We start from the raw sequence: 19,512 nt of genomic DNA, 5'->3' as shown, positions 1-19,512 counted from the left end.
AGGGACCTCAGCATCTCTGTTTGGTCCTCCATGGATATCTGCTCTCGACCCTGTATTATCCAATCCTGGCCCTGTCTCCTCTCCTGGTTATCCATATCTAGTTTTTCATTTATTGTTTCTCTTCAGGCTCTGTGCTCACTATTGGCCTGATCTGACACTTGCAGTGCTTTGTGAAACATGTCCTCCTAACTCCTCCTCGTTCGCCTCCTTAGCTGACAGAGACACTCTGTGGGTGTGTAGGAACTGGCCCTCAAGGGCACATCTGCAGAAGCAAAAGAAACAATCCACAGAGTCTGCATGGTGTGTGTGCACTCAGAGTCTTGAATCATTAAAGTTACATACACCTCTTTCTCACTTTCCCTTGGGAAGAACGCAGCATGGCCAGAGCACTAAACATGGTGACCGAGGGTGGGGTGGGGTGCAAGACAGGACAAAGTGTCTGGGAAGCTTCTGCTTTGGTTCCTCCAGAAGTAATTGCAGAGTGGCAAGGCAAAGTTTCTTACAATGGGGAAGAAACAAAGCAGCTCTGCCAAGGAATCTTCAGCAGAGGATTGTAGAGTACCTGCAAAAAAGTTTCCTAGAGATCTCTGTGGAGGATTCCTGGAGGACTGTGGGACCTCTATGGAGGATTGTGCATTAACAGACTTTTCTGCAGGCCCCCATGCTGTAGCTGCACAGGGGACTGTGAAGCAGCTGCAAATTGTATCTAATGTTAATTTCGATCCCTTCTCCCACATGCACCATGTAACAAAACAAAGGACATCTCTACTTGATGTAACCATGCACTATCAAAGCAAAATTATTTCTTACTGGAGCTCCCCTCTCCTGCTCCAGGCACACCAGAGCTGGACTTCTAGGACTGGCTAGACCCCTTCAGACTCAAAAAGAGGTCCTGGCTTGCCAGGCCACTGGGTGAGCTTGTCAGATGTCCCATATCCACCTCCAACTTGACCTCCATGTCCACCACTTCGTCCTTGGGGTTGACTCCGCTGGCCGCTGCCTCCAGTCCCCTTGGAATATCCACAGGACTCTTGGCAATGGAGGTGGGGTCACCACTAAATATGGCATGCAGTTTCTTGTGGAAACGGCATATTTTTGGCGCTGCACCAGAGCGACACTTGGCCTCCCTTGCCTTGTGGTATGCCTGCCTCATCTGTTTGATCTTATCACAGCACTGTTGCATGTCCCTTTTGTGCCCCTTCTCATCCATACCACGAGCAATCTGCTTGTAGGTGTCAAAGTTCCTATGGCTGGATTGTAGCTGTGACTGCACAGTTCCCTCTCCCCACAGACCCAACAGATCCTGCAACTGCAGTGTACTCCAGAAGGGAGAGCCTTTGCTGTAAAACACTGGCACAGTCAGCTGGGAAGTTGCAATCTGAACTGTCCATGCTGAGCAAACAGGAAGTGGAATGAAAAAAAAAATTCACAGGACTGTAAAGGGGGAGGTACCTGGCTGCAGGACAGCAGAGTAGAAACTGCTTACCACAGCAGTCATGATGGGCATTGTGGGACACCTCCTGGAGGCTACTTAGGCTGACATAAGCAAGCACAGTGTCTACACTGACACTGCATCACTCTCTTAGTTGCAAAAATCTCTATGCTGCTTGTTGAGGTGGTTTTAGTATGTCAGCACAGGAGGAGAGTTAAATCAGTGGGAGGAGCATTGTTGTATGTTGACAAAACTGTGTAGGGTAGACAATGCCTTATTTCAGTATTGTGGTTACCTTGCAAAGGGGGAAATGATGAGGTAGCCTTTAGCAAATATTTTAGTAGAAAAATACAGTTGTTGATAACTGGACACACTAGTAAATGATATTTGCTCACCCCATCATTATGAGATTATATCCCCTCACCATGTTTGTAAAATGCCTAGCACAGTGAGGTACTAGTTCATATCTGGGGTTCCTAGGCAGTACCACAAATCAAATAATATATAAAAATAAGTGCTTCTATTGGGTATTACTTCCTACCCATTTGAATGGCACAAATCTACAATTGCAAGTATAAGTAGAGAGTAAACAAAATGCAAATGAATTTTGCACTAGACTCATTAGCATGCATAAGTGAAAGTACATTTATAAATGGCGTGTGGGATGAGATACCTTTCACCTTCTAAGTCCCTGCTCCAAAGCCCATTGCAGTTCAGTGGAAATCCCTGATTTCCAGGGACTTTGGATCAGGCCCTGTATATTAGTACAGCAGGTCAGAAACCAGAATTTCTGTTCTGTGGGAAAACCAGACATTTCAAATTAATATTAATATTAATAATTCCAATTATTAATTGGAATTTCTCATTTAAATTACATTTTTGAAAGGTGTTCATTTGAGACCATCAAAACATTTTGTTTCGATAAGGTCATTTTTATTCATTTTATTTTGACGTTTATATTATATTTCCATAATAATATACATGTCAAAACGAAATAACACTAGCTCAACAAAAAGTTTCAACCCTGTTTAAATAAAACATTTTGGCACCATCAAAACTAAATGCTTTGTCTTCTTCATAACACAAATTTCATTTAAATCAACACATTCCTGCAAATCATTTAGATTTCAACAAAGCTGCATTTTTTGACAGAAACTGTTCCACTGAAATTTTTTTGATGTGCTCTAGCCCTTAGGAATTTATGTGGTATTCATGGGAATGGCATCAGACGTACTAGATTCAATGGGTATTTACATGAATGTCATCTGCATTTCCTTAGGTATTCCCCTGTAATGTAGTATTCATTAAAGGACACTTAAAGAGCCATCATTTTCTTTGATGGCTAATGGTGACATCCAATTGCTATGGCAGTGAAATGAAAATTAGTCTAGGATTATGTTTTTTATTCTTCCCTTGGAGAGGTATGAAAGGATGTTAATTAATATTTCTAACTCACATTGTCTAATAAATTACTAATGCCACCATTTTATTGCTATCGTGGTGATACAGAGACATGGTTTCCTTTGGTTTGTTCTATAAGTATCCCGTAAAGACACACTGCACATTTCCTCAAACACAAGCACAGTTGATTAGCATTCCTTTAAAGCTCCACAGGATTCAATTACGCAGCTATGTTGTATGTTAACCACTACATGAAAGTTACAGGTAGGCAAAATTGGCAAAATATGTCTTACATGCAGATGCTAGGCAGGTGTTCATTGGGCCAGATCCACCTTTGTGGGTGCAAATTGGATTAGAGGAAGGGATTCATCACCCAGAGGCAGGGAAGCCACTGGGCAGAAGAGGACAGCTTTAAAGTTCTGCAAGCATTTGTGCCAGTAAAACTCAATTGCTCACTAAAAAGCTAACCTAATTGGGGCACAAAATTGACCAAAGGAAAAATCATGTTTGTAGACCAGGTTGTGATACAGTCTTCATATTGGGTAACACCTTACTCCACAAGTAACTCCTTCGGCATGGATGTGGTTGTTAGATAATGATAACTAATGTGCATAAGGTATCATGTCCTCTTTCATTAGCGTTTGCTCAGCTCTATGCAGAACTCTCAGAAAGCCAAATTTCATTGATTTCAGTGGAGCTGTGCTAATTAACACCTGCAGAGTATTTGGCCCATATGTGCTCATTTATCCCTCTACTTGGTGATTTGCCAGGGTCAGTCTGTAGAGCAGTGGTGCAAGAGAAGTGATACTGTATGACTGTTTTCAGACCTGCAAATGCATGTGTTCACTTACTCACTTAAAATAGGGCACTTTGGATGGATAGTTTTATACAACCAGTAGCATTCTACATGAGAGTCGTTTGAGGGTATGTTCTACCTCTTCCTTGTTTATTTGTTACCTACATTAAGAACCACTGGTTTTTAAAAAAGGCATTTTTGGCATGTGCATTTTTAAAGGGCAGCAAAGCCTATGTGATTCAGCAGATTAAATAATACCAGTGTGTCACTAATAAAACTACCCCAAAGGTTTACTGAAAACAAGGACATTAATCTAAACCTAAATATTTTCTTAGGTCCTTAATGCTTAGCCATCTTCTGGCAGCTCTTACGTCCTGTATATATTAGCATGTCAGAACTGAAAATCATAGAGTGAATGCAGACAGCATGTATTAGCTGCACAGGCTCAGATTCAAATGTGAAATAGTCCAGCTGGTTTTCCTACTGCAAAATATGATCTCCATTCTACAATGTTGGGCACTCTGGTCATAATACAGCAAAGTACTTAAGGAGGTGCTGATCTTTAAGCATTTGAGTGGTCCAATTGATTTCAGTAGGACTTGGGTATTTAAAATTAACTATGTGCTGTAAGCATTATGTTGGATTGCGGTCAGAGTGCTTAGCACCTTTCACGTCAAACCCTATATCAAATGCATAGTGTTTATATTTCATATGTTAGCCAGGCTTTATTATAATTACAGTTAACATTAGCATGTCCACCTTATTCAGGAAAGCAACTGGTAGAGTGATAGTTTAACTATTGATTTTTAATCCTTTATTATTTTTCATTTTGTAAATATTTGGTACATAAAGGTGGATGAACAGGCTAGCTAATCAGGCTGTTATTTTAAGTGGTCTCAAAGTTAACTGCCATGCTATCTTTCTGCAGATTTTCTAATCTGGCTTCAATACGGATCACTTGTGGAACAGAAGGTTCTTGAATTTGTGTGTCTGCATCACTAAAATACATTTAATCTATCTATGGTCCAGTGCCTTTCAGCTTGTGTAGTCCCTTACATCTGTGCAAGTTGTAGTGCTTTACCGCTGCTTTGCACTCATCAAATGTCCTTTAGAGCTTCAATCTCTACATGCCAGCTGAGTATGCAGTGCTTGCAGATATAGAAGAACTGACTGTGCTGAATTTCATTATTTCTTCTTTCATAATTTATGGAAGCAATAGGGTTGGAGACTGCTGAAGTCAGTGTTTGATTATTTAGGTTAAACAAACATATTGCATTTAAGTCTGTTTTGTTTCACTGAAAACTGTTAATTAGAGCCAGTCAAAATTTTTCTGCAGGAATGATTTGGTGTTGGAAAATGCTGTTTCATTTAAATTGAAAACTTTTGTGGGAATGTGTTGATGGCATTTTATTTAGAAAATAAATTGAAAAAAGTGTTTTAATAAGGTCAAAACATTCCTTTTTTACCTTAATGGATTTGGAATGAAAGGCAATTTTGAAATGTTGGAATTTTGCACAGAATGGAAATTCCAAATTTCCACCAGCTTCATAGAATATCAGGGTTGGAGGGGACCTCAGGAGTTCATCGAGTCCAATCCCCTGCTCAAAGCAGGATCAATCCCCAATTAAATCATCCAGCCAGGACTTTATCAAGCCTGTCCTTAAAAACCTCTAAAGAAGGAGATTCCACCACCTCCCTAGGTAACCCATTCCAGTGCTTCAGCACCCTCCTAGTGAAAAAGTTTTTCCTAATATCCAACCTAAACTTCCCCCACTGCAACTTGAGACCGTTACTCCTTGTTCTGCCATCTGTTACCACTGAGAACAGTCTAGATCCATCCTCTTTGGAACCCCCATTCAGGTAGTTGAAAGCAGCTATCAACCCCACCTCATTCTCTTCTGCAGACTGAACAATCCTCAGTCTCTCCTCATAAATCATATGCTCCAGCCCCCTAATTATTTTTGTTGCCCTCCATTGGACTCTTTCCAATTTTTCCACATCCTTTTTGTAGTGTGGGGCCCAAAACTGGACACAATACTCCAGATGAGGCCTCACCACTGCCAAATAGAGGGGAATGATCATGTCCCTCAATCTGCTGGCAATGCCCCTACTTATATAGCCCAAAATGCCATTAGCCTTCTTGGCAACAAGGGCACACTGTTGACTCATATCCAGTTTCTTGTCCACTGTACCCCACAGGTCCTTTTCTGCAGAACTGCTGCCTAGCCATTCGATCCCTAGTTTGTAGCAGTGCATGGAATTTTTCCATCCTAAATGCAGGACTCTGCACTTGTCCTTGTTGAATCTCATCAAATTTCTTTTGGCCCAATCCTCTAATTTGTCTAGGTCCCTCTGTAGCCTGTCCCTATCCTCCATTGTATCTCCCACTCCTCTCAGTTTAGTGTCATCCACAAACTTACTGAGGTGCAGTCCACGCCATCCTCCAGATCATTAATGAAGATATTGAACAAGACCGGCCCCAGGACCGACCCTTGGGGCACTCTGCTTGATACCGGCTGCCAACTAGACATGGAGCCATTGATCACTACCCGTTGAGCCTGATGATCTAGCCAGCTTTCTATCCACCTTATAGTCCATTCATCCAGCCCATACTTCTTTAACTTGCTGGCAAGATTACTGTGGGAGACCATATCAAAAGCTTTGCTAAAGTCAAGGAGTAACACGTCCACTGCTTTCCCCTCATCCACAGAGCCAGTTATCTCCTCATAGAAGGCAATTAGGTTAATCAGGCATGACTTGCCTTTGGTGAATCCAGGCTGACTGTTCCTAATCACTTTCCTGTCCTCTAAGTGCATCAGAATTGATTCCTTGCACACCTGCTCCATGATTTTTCCAGGGTGTGAGGTGATGCTGACTGGCCTGTAGTTCCCCAGATCTTCCTTCCCTTTTTTAAAGATGGGGACTACATTAGCCTTTTTCCATCACTCTTCATTGTGTCAAAATCTGTGGTCAGTGAGTATGTGTTTTTTCATACTGCTCACTATATATCAGATGGGGATTTATGACACTAAACTCAAATCCAAAACAATTGCAACTTTTCAAACCCTCAGACAAATATTCCTAATCAGACTATCTGGGTTACAGATGTTTGGTTTGGGGTTTGACTGGCTGCAGTTGTGTTACATTTGAATTTAACTTCATAATGATTATAGGTCATGGTGCTTCACCACTGCTACTATGCTCCATTTTATGTGTGTAAGGATTAGAATCAAGCATCATCTAACCAAACTGCAAGGATTTGTATTGGCTGAATTCAAACCAGACACCACAGGTGCAAGTTCAGTGGCCACCTTTGTTGTCATATTGTGGCACGACGCCATAATAACGTTACTTCAAACAGTCCCTGTGCCATGGGATCCCATCCCCAAAATGCAGAAAGAAGCCCCCTCCTGCTCCCCATGTGGCTGGCCATTTCTTACTACTTGCATTTCTTCCCTGAAAGGGGAGCTTTATACAGCCAATGTTGTGATGCTAAGGCACTATACATTGTGATACATTGCTCTACATACATCATCACATTAAGGGTGGAGTTTACCAAACTGTGCAGTTGAACCCTAATAGCCTCAATCTGCTTATCTCAAGTAAAAGTAAAACCCAGCCATGTCATGAAGGCCCTACTCTGGGTGGGATTTTCAACAGGTGATCTAATCTTGCTCCCATTGAAGTAGCTGGTAAAACTCCCATTGACTTCAATATGAGCAGAGTTAGGCCAACACTAAGTGTTTTTGAAACTCCCAAACTCTTGGTTACTATGAGGTGCTTGAAGTCAATGGGAGTTTAGCCTAAGGATATCAGAATTTGTTTCTTGTGTTTAGAATTAAGAAGTTAGAATTCCAAGTTGCTTTGTGGGACTTTAACTATAACACCCTTATTAGTTATAATAGGATTTATGCATTTAAAGATCTGTGCAAACAGTGGAAAAATATAGCCCTTTGGATGCTTCATTTATTTAAGTAACCAATTCACTAGACTGGATGATTTTGTCCATTCTTCCTGCTTGAAAGACAAGTAATAAAATTTCAGTAATTAAAAAGTGTACCCTCCAAGAAGACTGGAAAGGAAATTAACACAAACATTAATGTAGAGAACTTCCTCTGACAGACACAGCTGATTATTGCTATGCTTTAAATGCAAAATCTGATAATATACTTCTGTAATTCCTTGTATAATGAAATACTTAAGAAATATATTACAGTCATTGGACCATCATTAACAACTATGAAATTAAGTGTCCCGTGGGTTTTTTCCAATTTAAAGAGGGTTAAATTGCTAATTTTCATGTTAATTAGCATTCATTCTGAAGAGTAGGAAATGTAATTCCATAGCATCTAGCATTTAACAATTTAGCTTATCTAGACATTAAATTTAAAGGAACCTCTGCACTATTTGCTAGAGATTTCTTAAGTGCTAATGATTAAGGGAATCTCATTATTTTAACAACATGCAATTTCCGAAGATGAATATTGCTAATTTATATACTTTATCTCTGCATAATAAGAAAGTAACACAGCACTTAGAGTGCGGCAGGTGCATCAGTTCTTATTAAAGACCATTGGACTTCATAGATTTGTGGGTTTAAAATAAAATAATTTTGTATGCTGACATTTAGAATTGGAATTTGTTGCCTCAAGACCTACGCATTCACTGGGCTGTGCTCAGTGGCATTTGATAATTCCATTCCTGCTACCAAAGTATATGCATTCACAGTTATGTGCGATTGAAACCTCTTCATATAACACAAAAATTAATGCCTCCTTTCTTAATGTTTAAAAATTTAATACATCATATTAGTACCTGTAAACTGTAGATATTAATTATAACATTAATTTGAATTAAGGCAAATAAGAGTTGTGGTTCAATTTAGTGTTATGGATACTGCTCTCTCTTATAGCATTAGCTGCATACCACCTTTCTTTATTTTTTTAAAGAAATGCTGATGTAATTCAATGGGTGTTTTCCCTTTAGTTACATCAGGGTTTGTGATGTGTCACAACCTGATGGTTTGTTTCACTGCATCATAAATTCATCACTGCTGGATTGCAATAGGTAGACGAGAAGATGCACCATGCAGCCCCTCCTGGAGGATAGCAGCAGTGGTGTAGAGATGATCTGGAATATGTAGGGGCTCTAAACCTGCTAATCGAAAGAAGTCAAATGAGAGCTCATGGCATGAAGGTAGGATGGTGTTTAGGTCAATACAGTATCCAGGGGAAAGAATGTACAGAGAGCTAGAGGGCAGCAATGGTACTATATATGTTTTTATTTTTTTCAGATCCTTAGTCAGGGCTCTTACTGTTTACTATATTAAAAACATACAATTTTCAGCCAATATAAAATCTGCAGTACACTTGCTAACTGAACTGTTTGCCCAAATATGCAGTTATCACTGGACTTCTCCCTTTAAGGTGCATTTTGAATCTCAAGTAGGGAAAATCTGGTGTTCATCTCCAAGTTTCAAAACACCGTGGGTACGTCTATACTACCCACCGGATCGGCGGGTAGTGTTCCATGTGTTGGGGATTGAGTTATCGCGTCTCGTCTAGATGCGATAAATCGATCCCTGAATGAACTTCTGTACTCCACCTCGGAAGGAGGAGTAAGCAGAGTTGATGGGAGGGCTGCGGCGGTCAACTCGCTGCCATGAGGACAGCCAGGTAAGTTGAACTAAGATACTTTGACTTCAGCTACACAAATAGCATAGCTGAAGTTGCATATCTTAGTTTGAACATCCCCCTGTGTAGCCCAGGCCTGTGACATAACCTGGTAGTATTCTAATGCCAGAATGAATTGGATGCCTTTCTTCTTTTCTTCTCCTTTGATTCTTATTTTCTAGGTTCCATAGCTTAGGTCTGGTGATTTGGTTCTTCCCTTTCATTCAATGCCTTACTAGTTTGACAAATGGACTTTCCTGTCCATAGCTGACAATACGAGCTCTTTCTGACAGGACCTCTTCTCCTATGCTTTCTTCCTGTCTTTCTCTTGTATTCTTGGCCTCCTCTTCAGGTTTCTCCAGGTCTTTCCTTTTTCACATCTGCTTGTTTTTCTGCTCTTCATCTAGCAACCTCTTGTCTCAGACCCAGTCTCTCTCTTTTTCTTTCTGTTTGCTAACTCCCTGCCACTCTACTTGCTGCCTTTTGTCCCTTCCCTCTCTGGTCCACCACCTTGCTCCTATCCCCATGATCACTTCATAATCCCGTTCCTTTCCTTTTTCCATACTCTATATTCTTCTCCTATAGTTTCCTGCATCTTACTTCACCTTTCTTTCTACAGACAAAAGCTTCATTCCCTCCACAATGCTGATTCAGTCCCTAAGTAATGCCTACCCCAGGGATTGGCAACCTTTGGCATGCAGCCCATCAGGGTATGCCCCTGGCAGGCCAGGATGGTTTGTTTACCTGCAGCATCTGCAGGTTTGGCCAATCGCAGCTCTCACTGACCGCAGTTTGCCATTCCAGGCCAATGGGGGGTGCGGGAAGGGGCACAGGCCAAGGGATGTTGAGACTCAGAAGTCCTGGGTGCTGGCCATAGAGCTTCTCAACAAAACTTGGAAGAATTTTTTAACGTGCATGGATAAAATGATGTGGTTTTCCCAACTTCATTCTGAAAAGTAACTAAACCATTTTTGCTAAAAATTTCCAAAATATTCAGCCTGCGGCAAAGAGCTGTCAAGGACCATTTTGGCCCAAACTCTTAAAAGTATGGCAAAGTTATAAGCAATTGAAAAGAAGATTTTATAATGGATAGTGGTAGGCCACCTTAACTGTAGGTGCACTGCCAGCTCTGGCCTCTTATAAGCCAATACAAACCATACACACATCAAGTTGTAGTCAAATTTAATTTGAGAACAAAAAGGAAGAGTATAAATACTGAATTTCACTACAGCAACTTCTGGAAGAATGAGAACAATTTTGAGCAGCTTTCACTGTGATAAAGCAATTATAGGAAAGGTAGAGTGAGGAAGTGGAAAGTATTCAACAAGAAATTACCATATGCCCCAAGGACGGTGCATGTGTGCTACTTAGTAATTATTACATTAGGAGCAGAAGTAGCCTCAGTGAGGATGAACAAGAAAAGGCAAATTGTAAGAACCCCCCTCCACACACAAATGAAATGAACAAAATATCAAACACACCAGTGGAAAAGGGGGATGGCAGAGTCAATGTCTGATATAAAGTAAAGAGAGTGTGAAAATTAAGCATAGAATATAAAGGAGGGCAGAAGAACAAGCTACAATAAGAAATGCATCACTTTTACAATGAGTGAGAGATCAGTGAATCAGAGATCAGTGAGTCAGTGATAGCAGAGGTACTGGAATGGTGGACAAATGAACCTTTACAAACAGTATAAATGAAGTCAAAACAAGACTGATGCCAGATACATAAAGAGTATACCATTTCTATGGGAAGAAAAATACGTGCTTAAAACAAGGAGCAGAAATATTGAATTGCAGTGTAAGAAAACAAAATGAATGAAGACTCTGAGTTTTAAAAAAATCCCTCAAGGATACAACACAATAGCATCTAAAGAAATAAAGGTATGTGATGAAGTACCATTGTCTAGCAAGGCTAGGTATCCAGATCATAATCCTAAAGAAACTTCTACAAGTTATTTTGAAAATTGCTGGAAATAAATGAGGTGTCAAAAGGCTAAAAATAAGATGATGTTTCAACTCAAATGGAATAATAGGAAATAGCAAAGCTTTTGATGCGGTCTCCCACAGTAACTTGCTGGCAAGAATAAAGTAGTATGGGCTGGATGAATGGACTATAAGGTGGATAGAAAACTGGCTAGATCATCGGGCTCAACGGTTCATGATCAATGGCTCCATGTCTAGTTGGCAGCTGGTATCAAGCGGAGTGCCCCAAGGGTCGGTCCGGAGGCCGGTTTTGTTCAACATCTTCATTAATCATCTGGAGGATGGCATGGACTGCACCCTCAGCAAGTTCTAGATGACACTGAACTGCGTGAAGTGGTAGATACGCTGGAGGGTATGGATAGGATACAGAGGGACCTAGACAAATTAGAGGATTGGGCTGAAAGAAATCTGACGAGGTTCAACAAGGACAAGTGCAGAGTCCTGCACTTAGGATGGAAGAATCCCATGCACTGCTACAGACTAGGGACTGAGTGGCTAGGCAGCAGTTCTGCAGAAGGGGACCTAGGGGTTACAGTGGACCAGAAGCTGGATATGAGTCAACAGTATGATATTGTTGCCCAGAAGGCTAATGGCATTTTGGGCTATATATGTAGGGGCATTGCCAGCAGATTGAGGGACCTGATCATTCCCCTCTATTGAGCATTGGTGAGGCCTCATCTAGACTACTGTGTCCAGTTTTGGGCCCACATTACAAGAAAGATGTGGTAAAATTGGAAAGAGTCCAGCGGAGGGTCTGGAGCACATGACTTATGAGGAGAGGCTTAGGGAATTGGGATTGTTTAGTCTGCAGAAGAGAAGAATGAGGGAGGGATTTGATAGCTGCTTTCAACTACCTGAAAGGAGGTTCCAAAGAGGATGGATCTAAACTGTTCTCAGTGGTACCATATGACAGAACAAGGAGTAATGGTCTCAAGTTGCAGTGGGGGAGGTTTAGGTTGGATATTAGGAAAAACTTTTTCACTAGAAGGTGGTGAAGCACTGGAATGAGTTACCTAGGGAAGTGGTGGAATCTCCTTCCTTATTGGTTTTTAAGGTCAGGCTTGAGAAAGTCCTGGCTGGGATGATTTAGTTGGGAATTGGTCCTTCTTTGAGCAGGAGGTTGGACTGGATGACCTCCTGAGGTCCCTTCCAAACTTGATATTCTATGATTCTATGAAGAGGCCAAAGTTTCCATATTTTGATTTATGTCCTAGAGGTGTCTAACATGTCTAGGTAGATGACTATTGTTAATTTTTGTAAACTGAAATAATAAATAAACAAACACGCACAAATAAATAAAGTGTCCTCTAAAGTCCTAATCCTGCTAAAGCAATGCATGTGTTTAACTTTATGCATGTGAATAGTCCCATTAAAGTAAGTGGGACTGCCTATGTACCTAAAGTTAAGCAAGTTCATACATTTTTTTTGTTCATGACTGGGGGATTATTTTGCCTACTCACCATTGGACATGATATCATTGTGCATACATAAACAGTATTAGCATATGAAAATCTAGTGACTTCCCAAACTGTATACTTAAATATGTGGTTTGAATGTAAAAATTGGTGCATATTTAAAATTTGCATACATCTACTTATGTGCTATATACAGCCACTATACACACCTACTTATAAGCTAGCTGTTTCAATCTATCTTTCCTATCTCTTGCCATTTTATCCTCTATATAATTGCTGTAATAGGAAAGCATTAGTATAATAATGGTTCAGGCTTAGCCTCATAAATGGGATATGAAGAATGTGGGAGAATATTATGTGGGCCTCTATTGATTTCAGTGCTTTCTGCTACATAGGTGCAAAGAGTTAACTCAGTCTTGCATAGTTTTTGCACATCTGAAGGAACCAAAACTCAATGTCTTTTAGACAGCCCCAATCGTTGGTGCTCAAGTGACTATACAGGTTGTGACTCTAAAAGCCCCTTTGTGCCAACTAGCATAGGCACACTCAACATACTGTTGTCAGAATATTTAGCCAAACAGCAACTTTTAGGCTATCATATAAAAACTGGCAATATGCTGGTCATGAATATCATCATGTGGTGCATGTACGGGCTGTGCATAAAGAGTTACATATGTGAGCTGTAATAGGTTCTTGAAATGTATTTTGGAGGCTGCCCTAGACAAAGGCATGTTGTTTTGCCTGTTTGCCTGTCTCCAATGCAAATCGATCAAGGTGAGGTTAGAGACTCACAGACTTCAAAGTCAGAAGGGACCATCGTGAACATCTAGTCTAACCTCCTACACATTGCAGGCCATAGGCCCTAACCTCTGGCTGAGTTACTGAAGTCTCAAATCATGGTTTAAAGACTTCAAGTTACAGAGAATTCACCATTTACACTAATTTAAACCTGTAAGTGACTTGTGCCCCAGGCTGCAGAGGAAGGCAAAACAAAACAAAACAAAAAAACACACCTCCAGATCTCGGGGGAAATTCCTTTCTGGCCCCAAATATGGTGATCAGTTAGACCCACAGCATGTGAGGAAGATCTGCCAGTCAGATACCTGGGAAAGAATTCTCTGTAGTAACTCATGGCCCTCCCCACCGTATGTCCCCTCTCCAGCAGTTGGAGATTTTTGCTACTGGCAGTCGCTTATGGGCCATATACCATTGGTGGCAGTTTCATCATACTATCCCCTCCATAAACTTATCAAGCTCAGTCTTAAAGCCAGTTAGGTTTCTTTGCCCCCACTGTGCCCTTGGAACTTCACTCCTCTGATGGTTAGGCACCAATCCCAGGAAACATGGTTGGTAAATAGGTAGTTTGGACACCCAGTGTAAAAGTGGGGTGAATTGCAGGATTCCACTCTGGGAGAAGTACATACCTGTCACTTGGAAGGGGTGCCCACAGACAGAGAGAGGTTAAAATTAAAGCTAACCCTGTTACAGTAACAGAGAGCATCAGTTGTTGTGCTCGGGCAGCCATGCACTGTAGTTGGTTTTAAAGTTGAAAGGCAATTAGCCCCCTTGATAGAAAGGTTTAATCAAAGCTTTTTAGTGTGCATTTCATGTTCATGAATGGTTAAATTTTCAGGCAGGGCATTACCTGGCCTCCACCTGATGTTGCACGTACTTAAATTTGCATTTTCTAGTTACAGACAGCATCTAAAAATTAAATATATCTGCTTAGCTTTTAAATAGTATAGCAGCTGCACAACTTCTAGTACTGGAGTTTTCACCAACAAGTCCCATTGACATTAATGGGAGCTGGAGGTCAAAATGTGCACAGTTGTATGTGCCTAGATTATGCATGGCATGCACACAAGTGTTAGCATGCATCTCTGTGTTTAGATACAAGCATGTGCACAAGTGCAGACTGAAAGAGCCTGCCCAAATAACACAAACGTACTGTAGATTCCAAACATACTAAGAACTGACTGCAGTTTCATTAGGGTGATCATCACCAGCTTTAGTACCTCAAAAACTGCAAATAAATACCTGTGATGTCACCAGAAGCCCCAAGATGGCAATACAGCCTTGTTTTTCTTAGTGACTTATTTTTATCATCACCATTATTATTATTATACAGTATATGGATCAGATTGATATTTTACAACTTTCTCTTGCTGGTTTCTAAGAAGGCCTTGTTGTTTGCCAAGAATTATATATACAAAATTGGAACTCTCCAACTACTTCAGTACTACAATAAATGAATGGATGAATGTTGTGAATGACCTGGAGGCACTGAAAGATTTCATTTGACGCCACCAACAAAATGCATGTCTCTAACCAAATTTGGTCTCTTTTCTATTGACATATATATGTAACTAAGGAACTCCCTTAAAGGAAATATACTGCCTTATATTATTGTCTATTTTACTTATAATGATTTTATATAAATGTGCATACTATATTTTCAAACAATAGCTTGTATTGCCTTCCATAGTTTTCCCTTCTTTGAACCAAACCAAGGGTATTTGTCCTGCCAGTATTGGTATACTTTCTATTGCTCAAGTGAAATTGCTTCTAATTCAGTCAATCTTCTTTGCAAAGAATAATGAGAACTCCCTGCAGCAGGGACCATTCACCTCAGATGCTTGGTAGGGAGGCATTGTGGTTCTGTCAAATGGGCCACTGCCCAAGCAATTCTGTTGGCCAGCATTCACAGATTCCATCGCACAGGAAAAAAAGAAAAAGAAATTGCTAGCCTTCAAAAATGCCACAGCATACAACTGCAAAAACTCCCTATTGCACAGCTGGTCAGAATCAGTACTTGTATTTTGTCACCAATGCTGTGATAATCTTCCTTTTCTCTTTGTTACAGGTAATCATTAAAACATGGTGACCTATAAGTTGCTTTTGTTTAGGAGCCAGGGAATCAATACTTTCATAAAGCTGGTCATTTTAATGTGCTAGCAGACAATCCATATCTTGCTCTGGAGGCACATATGCATTCCCCCCCCCCCCTAAAAGTTCTAGAAAATAGTTGGATCCATTAGTTGCTGAGAGTGGACCATCATCACAGATCCTTTGCTTCTGAGAGTGAATAAGCCCTTACCCAGTCTGTAAAAGTGATTACTTAGTCCATGATAGAATTGTATTCAATATGGGATGAATCCTAAGGTTGTTATTCTGGCAAACCTCTATTGAACTCAATGGGATTTTGCCTAAGAAAGGCAATAATAAATAAATAAAGACTTTAAAATTTGATAACTTTGTCTTCAATCCCAACCTCCATGCCAAAGTCCAAAATGTGCCCACTTGTATGTGTCAGGCCAGAGAGACCAGCTGCTTGTAAGCATGTGGTTCTTATGATGGCCAAAGGTACACGGACCATGAATTAAAGCTCTCAAGAGCGCATATTGAAGCTCCTCTGCCCTCCTCTCCTCTCAAGACAATACCAAACTTGATACCAATACCAAGTTTAAGAGCAGAGAGCTCACATAGAGAAGCCTTTGGAGTGATGGGAAGGTCTGTGTACAACCAGAATTTCCACATTCACTTTATGCCAGGATTTGCATTCAAAGGACTTAATCTTCAGAAAGGGGCATCTTCTCCATGTAGGTTTAGCACAGTATATCTGGGCTATGTCATAGGTAAGACATTGGTGATATGAACTAACAATAAGATAATAAAACAGCTATAGAAATAAGAATGGCTAAAAGCTAGTCATAATTACTGAATTCCGTATAATTATATTTGCCTATGCTAGATGGATTTTTGTTAGAAGATAATGCAAAAACAGACATTGGTGGAGAACGTGTATTTGATAAAGCTTTTGATAACGTACTCTATGGTTAACTAATGTATGAGGTTAGCACAGCACACTAGTACAAATTAGTTAAGTGAACAAGGCCAAGCTCTTATAGTTAAACCTTAGAAACCTTCAGGGACGACAAAGGTAATGAGTACCATACTAAGTATTAGGGCCAAGACTTTGCACTTTGTACTTTAATGAATGGATGAAATCATAAATGGAAAAACAGCTCATGGATTTCATTTTAGAAAAATATAATGTTTGGAGATTTTGAGTCAGGAATTATCAAAGAAAATCAGTGTTCTGCAGAACACAGAACAGGGGAAGAACATAGGATGTATGGTATAATGCTCAGTTAAACCATCAACATCTCTGTTTTTACTCATTCCTCTGCTAAAAATACCCTTTTGTGTTTTATTTGTCAGTTACTGGATATAACCACCAGCTGGGAAACTGGATCAGATTTGCTGGGTTCCTTAGCTCAAATGTCTCACATTATGTTTCCATATCTGGGGCATAGTAGCTGGTCCAGTTTGCAAAGGATGGCCCATGTCTAAGAGACATATTGCCTTGCCTTGATATGCACTATATACAGTAAGTGGACAAACAATACAATGTTCTTTCCTTCGGCTTAGCAGACAATCGTTCAGCCTCGTATACAATGACTGTAATAGCCTGTCTTTTAGTGGTGGAGTAATGTAGAAGTAGTTTGTCTTCTCTATTATTTTCTGAATGGGGCTACTTCGAAAGTTCAGACCCAAAGTTCAGACCCAGATCAGGGTCCTGGTCAGGATCTTTCATACTCTAACTCTATGCAGCATCAAGTTTATGGCTTCTTCAGAAGTTAATTCTATTTGTTGTTTTCCCATATGAGTGAATGATGAGCCTCATAATATTGGGGAAAAGACTATTGTTGAGTAGCAACCTATGGATGAGAGGTAAGGGAACAGCAGGGAATGACTTTTTTGTTCATAAACTATCCCGTTGGTCAATTGTAGCGCTTTTCTAATGAGCTCTGAAGGGTCACTCTTTTCTTCAGCTCCAATTAGAGAAGACTGTTGGCTGGGACAAAAGTCTTTGCAGCTGATGGTGTGGAACACACGAAATGATGAGGAATCTTCCTATTTATGACAGAGAAACAGAGGCCCTGCTCTATGGGAAGGAAATTAATTTGACATATCAGAAACTTTTCATGTTTAGTGACGTACTATAGAAATCGGAGCAGAGGAGTGTCCTTGTCCCAGTTCTTCGCAAACTAATGTTACTGGCATCTTGGCATAGGAGTGAAGAAGTGAATAGGCCTGCAGGACTAAATTACCCTTTTCCCAAAGTTACTTCTGAGCTAATTGAAACACGACTGCTTCTGAGCTACATTTGAAAGGGCAGGGTGGAGGAAACTTGCACTGACACTTGATGTACTATACATGTTGTGATGTACTATACATGTTGTGCATTTCAGTACAGGCTGTTAGTCTTGAGTACTGTCAATCTGCCAGCTTTCAGAGCACTAAATTTACTTTAAAATTAAAAAGAGTTTTATTGCTTAAACATTATCTTTTATGATGGAAAGCAGCCAAGAAAAACTGGTCGGTGCACCAAAATGGCAGTTTTATTTTGCATAAATCACAGGGAGAGAGTAGTGTTGGGGGATGGGGGAGGTTGTTGCTATGTGCTGGGACTGGATTGGTTTGAGTTCAGATACAATCCTGACAAGTGGAAAAACAATGAAGAGGAGATATTAATATTAGCGTCACACGGTTGGGATCTGAAAACGTTTTTGTTAAATATTATTATGTATGGTTGTGTGGATTAATTGAGTGGTGATGTGAAGAACTGCTATTGTGTCCCTAGCCTCTATTTGCCAGAAACTGGGAATGGGCTGGGAGTCCAGCTGTACCCCCACTCAGGCTCTCAGCTCCTCACTCCCAGACACAGCTGGGTTCCCAGAGGGGAGCTGTTCACTTGGAGTCTCAGTGGCTCTCAGTGCATAGTGGGGAGTGGGTTGTCCGAGGAGCTGAGAGTGGGGAGCTGGGCGGATGCAGCCCGGCAGCTGTCTGGAGGCTCCCCACTCACTGCAGGGAGCCTGGCAGCTGCACTGAGGCTCCAGGCTCCTTGCTGTGAGCTGCAGGGGCATGTAGGCTCCCAGTGATGGGGAGTGGGGAGCCAAGAGCCCAGGGGTCAGCTGGTCACTCTTAAGTCAGTGGAAATGCTCCTGGTGAGGACTCACAGCACTGACAGAAGGAGGGTACTGTGGACATGAACCACCGCAGTATTTGCTAACATAGGTCGACTTACATTTCAAGTATAGACATGCCCTTAGTCAACTACATTGTAACCTAAACCCTTACCCAAAAAGCACTGAGCATGCACCATAAATTAATGGGTTAATTTGGTGAGTTTTCAGCCCCCTCCCAAATTAGTCCCTTCATCAATAATGTAGTTAGAAAGTTGTGAGCTAAAATTCTCTTGAGGGTTTGTCTTGATTAAACATTCTGTATCTCTCTCTTCTCTATTGGATACGGATGACTAAATATTCACCCTTTAATTATCTGTATCACCACAACACTTTCTGCGTTTGACTAAATCATTTCAACAAACCTTTTCATTGCAGAAATAAAACCATATCAGTTACATCAGAAATTCTGAATGCTCACAGATCTTGGCATGACTTTTGGGGGAACCACTTTGTCTAAATCCTGAAATCTTGGTATGAAATAATAGCACTTTTCCTCCTTGCTGCCATTTTAAGTTGACATCCTGTTAAAATCAGTAGCAAAGCAAGATGTAAAAGGCACATCTAGCAGGACAGCAGGTACCAGCTATGGATGTAGCTAGCATATTTAGCAGTGATTAACTTGTTACAAAACAGATGATAATAAGCAATTAGAAAGTATGATCTGTTTCCTAAAATGACAAGCCGTGTTGTTCAATAACATCCATTATAGTCTGCATGCAATGCAGTAAGAGCTCCATCCTGAGAAATCATAGAATCATAGAGGTGTAGAACTGGAAGGC

At 40.7% G+C, this 19,512-nt stretch overlaps 2 protein-coding genes across 2 annotated transcripts in view; one reads left to right on the top strand and one right to left on the bottom strand.

Moving 5' to 3' along the window:
• FAM237B (family with sequence similarity 237 member B) overlaps window positions 1-19,512 on the top strand; it is a 1,214,420-nt gene that overhangs the window by 659,642 nt on the left and 535,266 nt on the right. The gene's annotated exons all lie outside the window — the stretch shown is intronic.
• Window positions 1-19,512, bottom strand: part of ZNF804B (zinc finger protein 804B) — a 345,019-nt gene that overhangs the window by 23,614 nt on the left and 301,893 nt on the right. The gene's annotated exons all lie outside the window — the stretch shown is intronic.

Source organism: Gopherus flavomarginatus, chromosome 2, assembly GCF_025201925.1.
Source record: "Gopherus flavomarginatus isolate rGopFla2 chromosome 2, rGopFla2.mat.asm, whole genome shotgun sequence".
Classification (NCBI taxonomy): Eukaryota; Metazoa; Chordata; order Testudines; family Testudinidae; genus Gopherus; species Gopherus flavomarginatus.
Note: the sequence above shows the minus strand (reverse complement) of the source record. Positions and strands in the feature narration are given on the sequence as shown.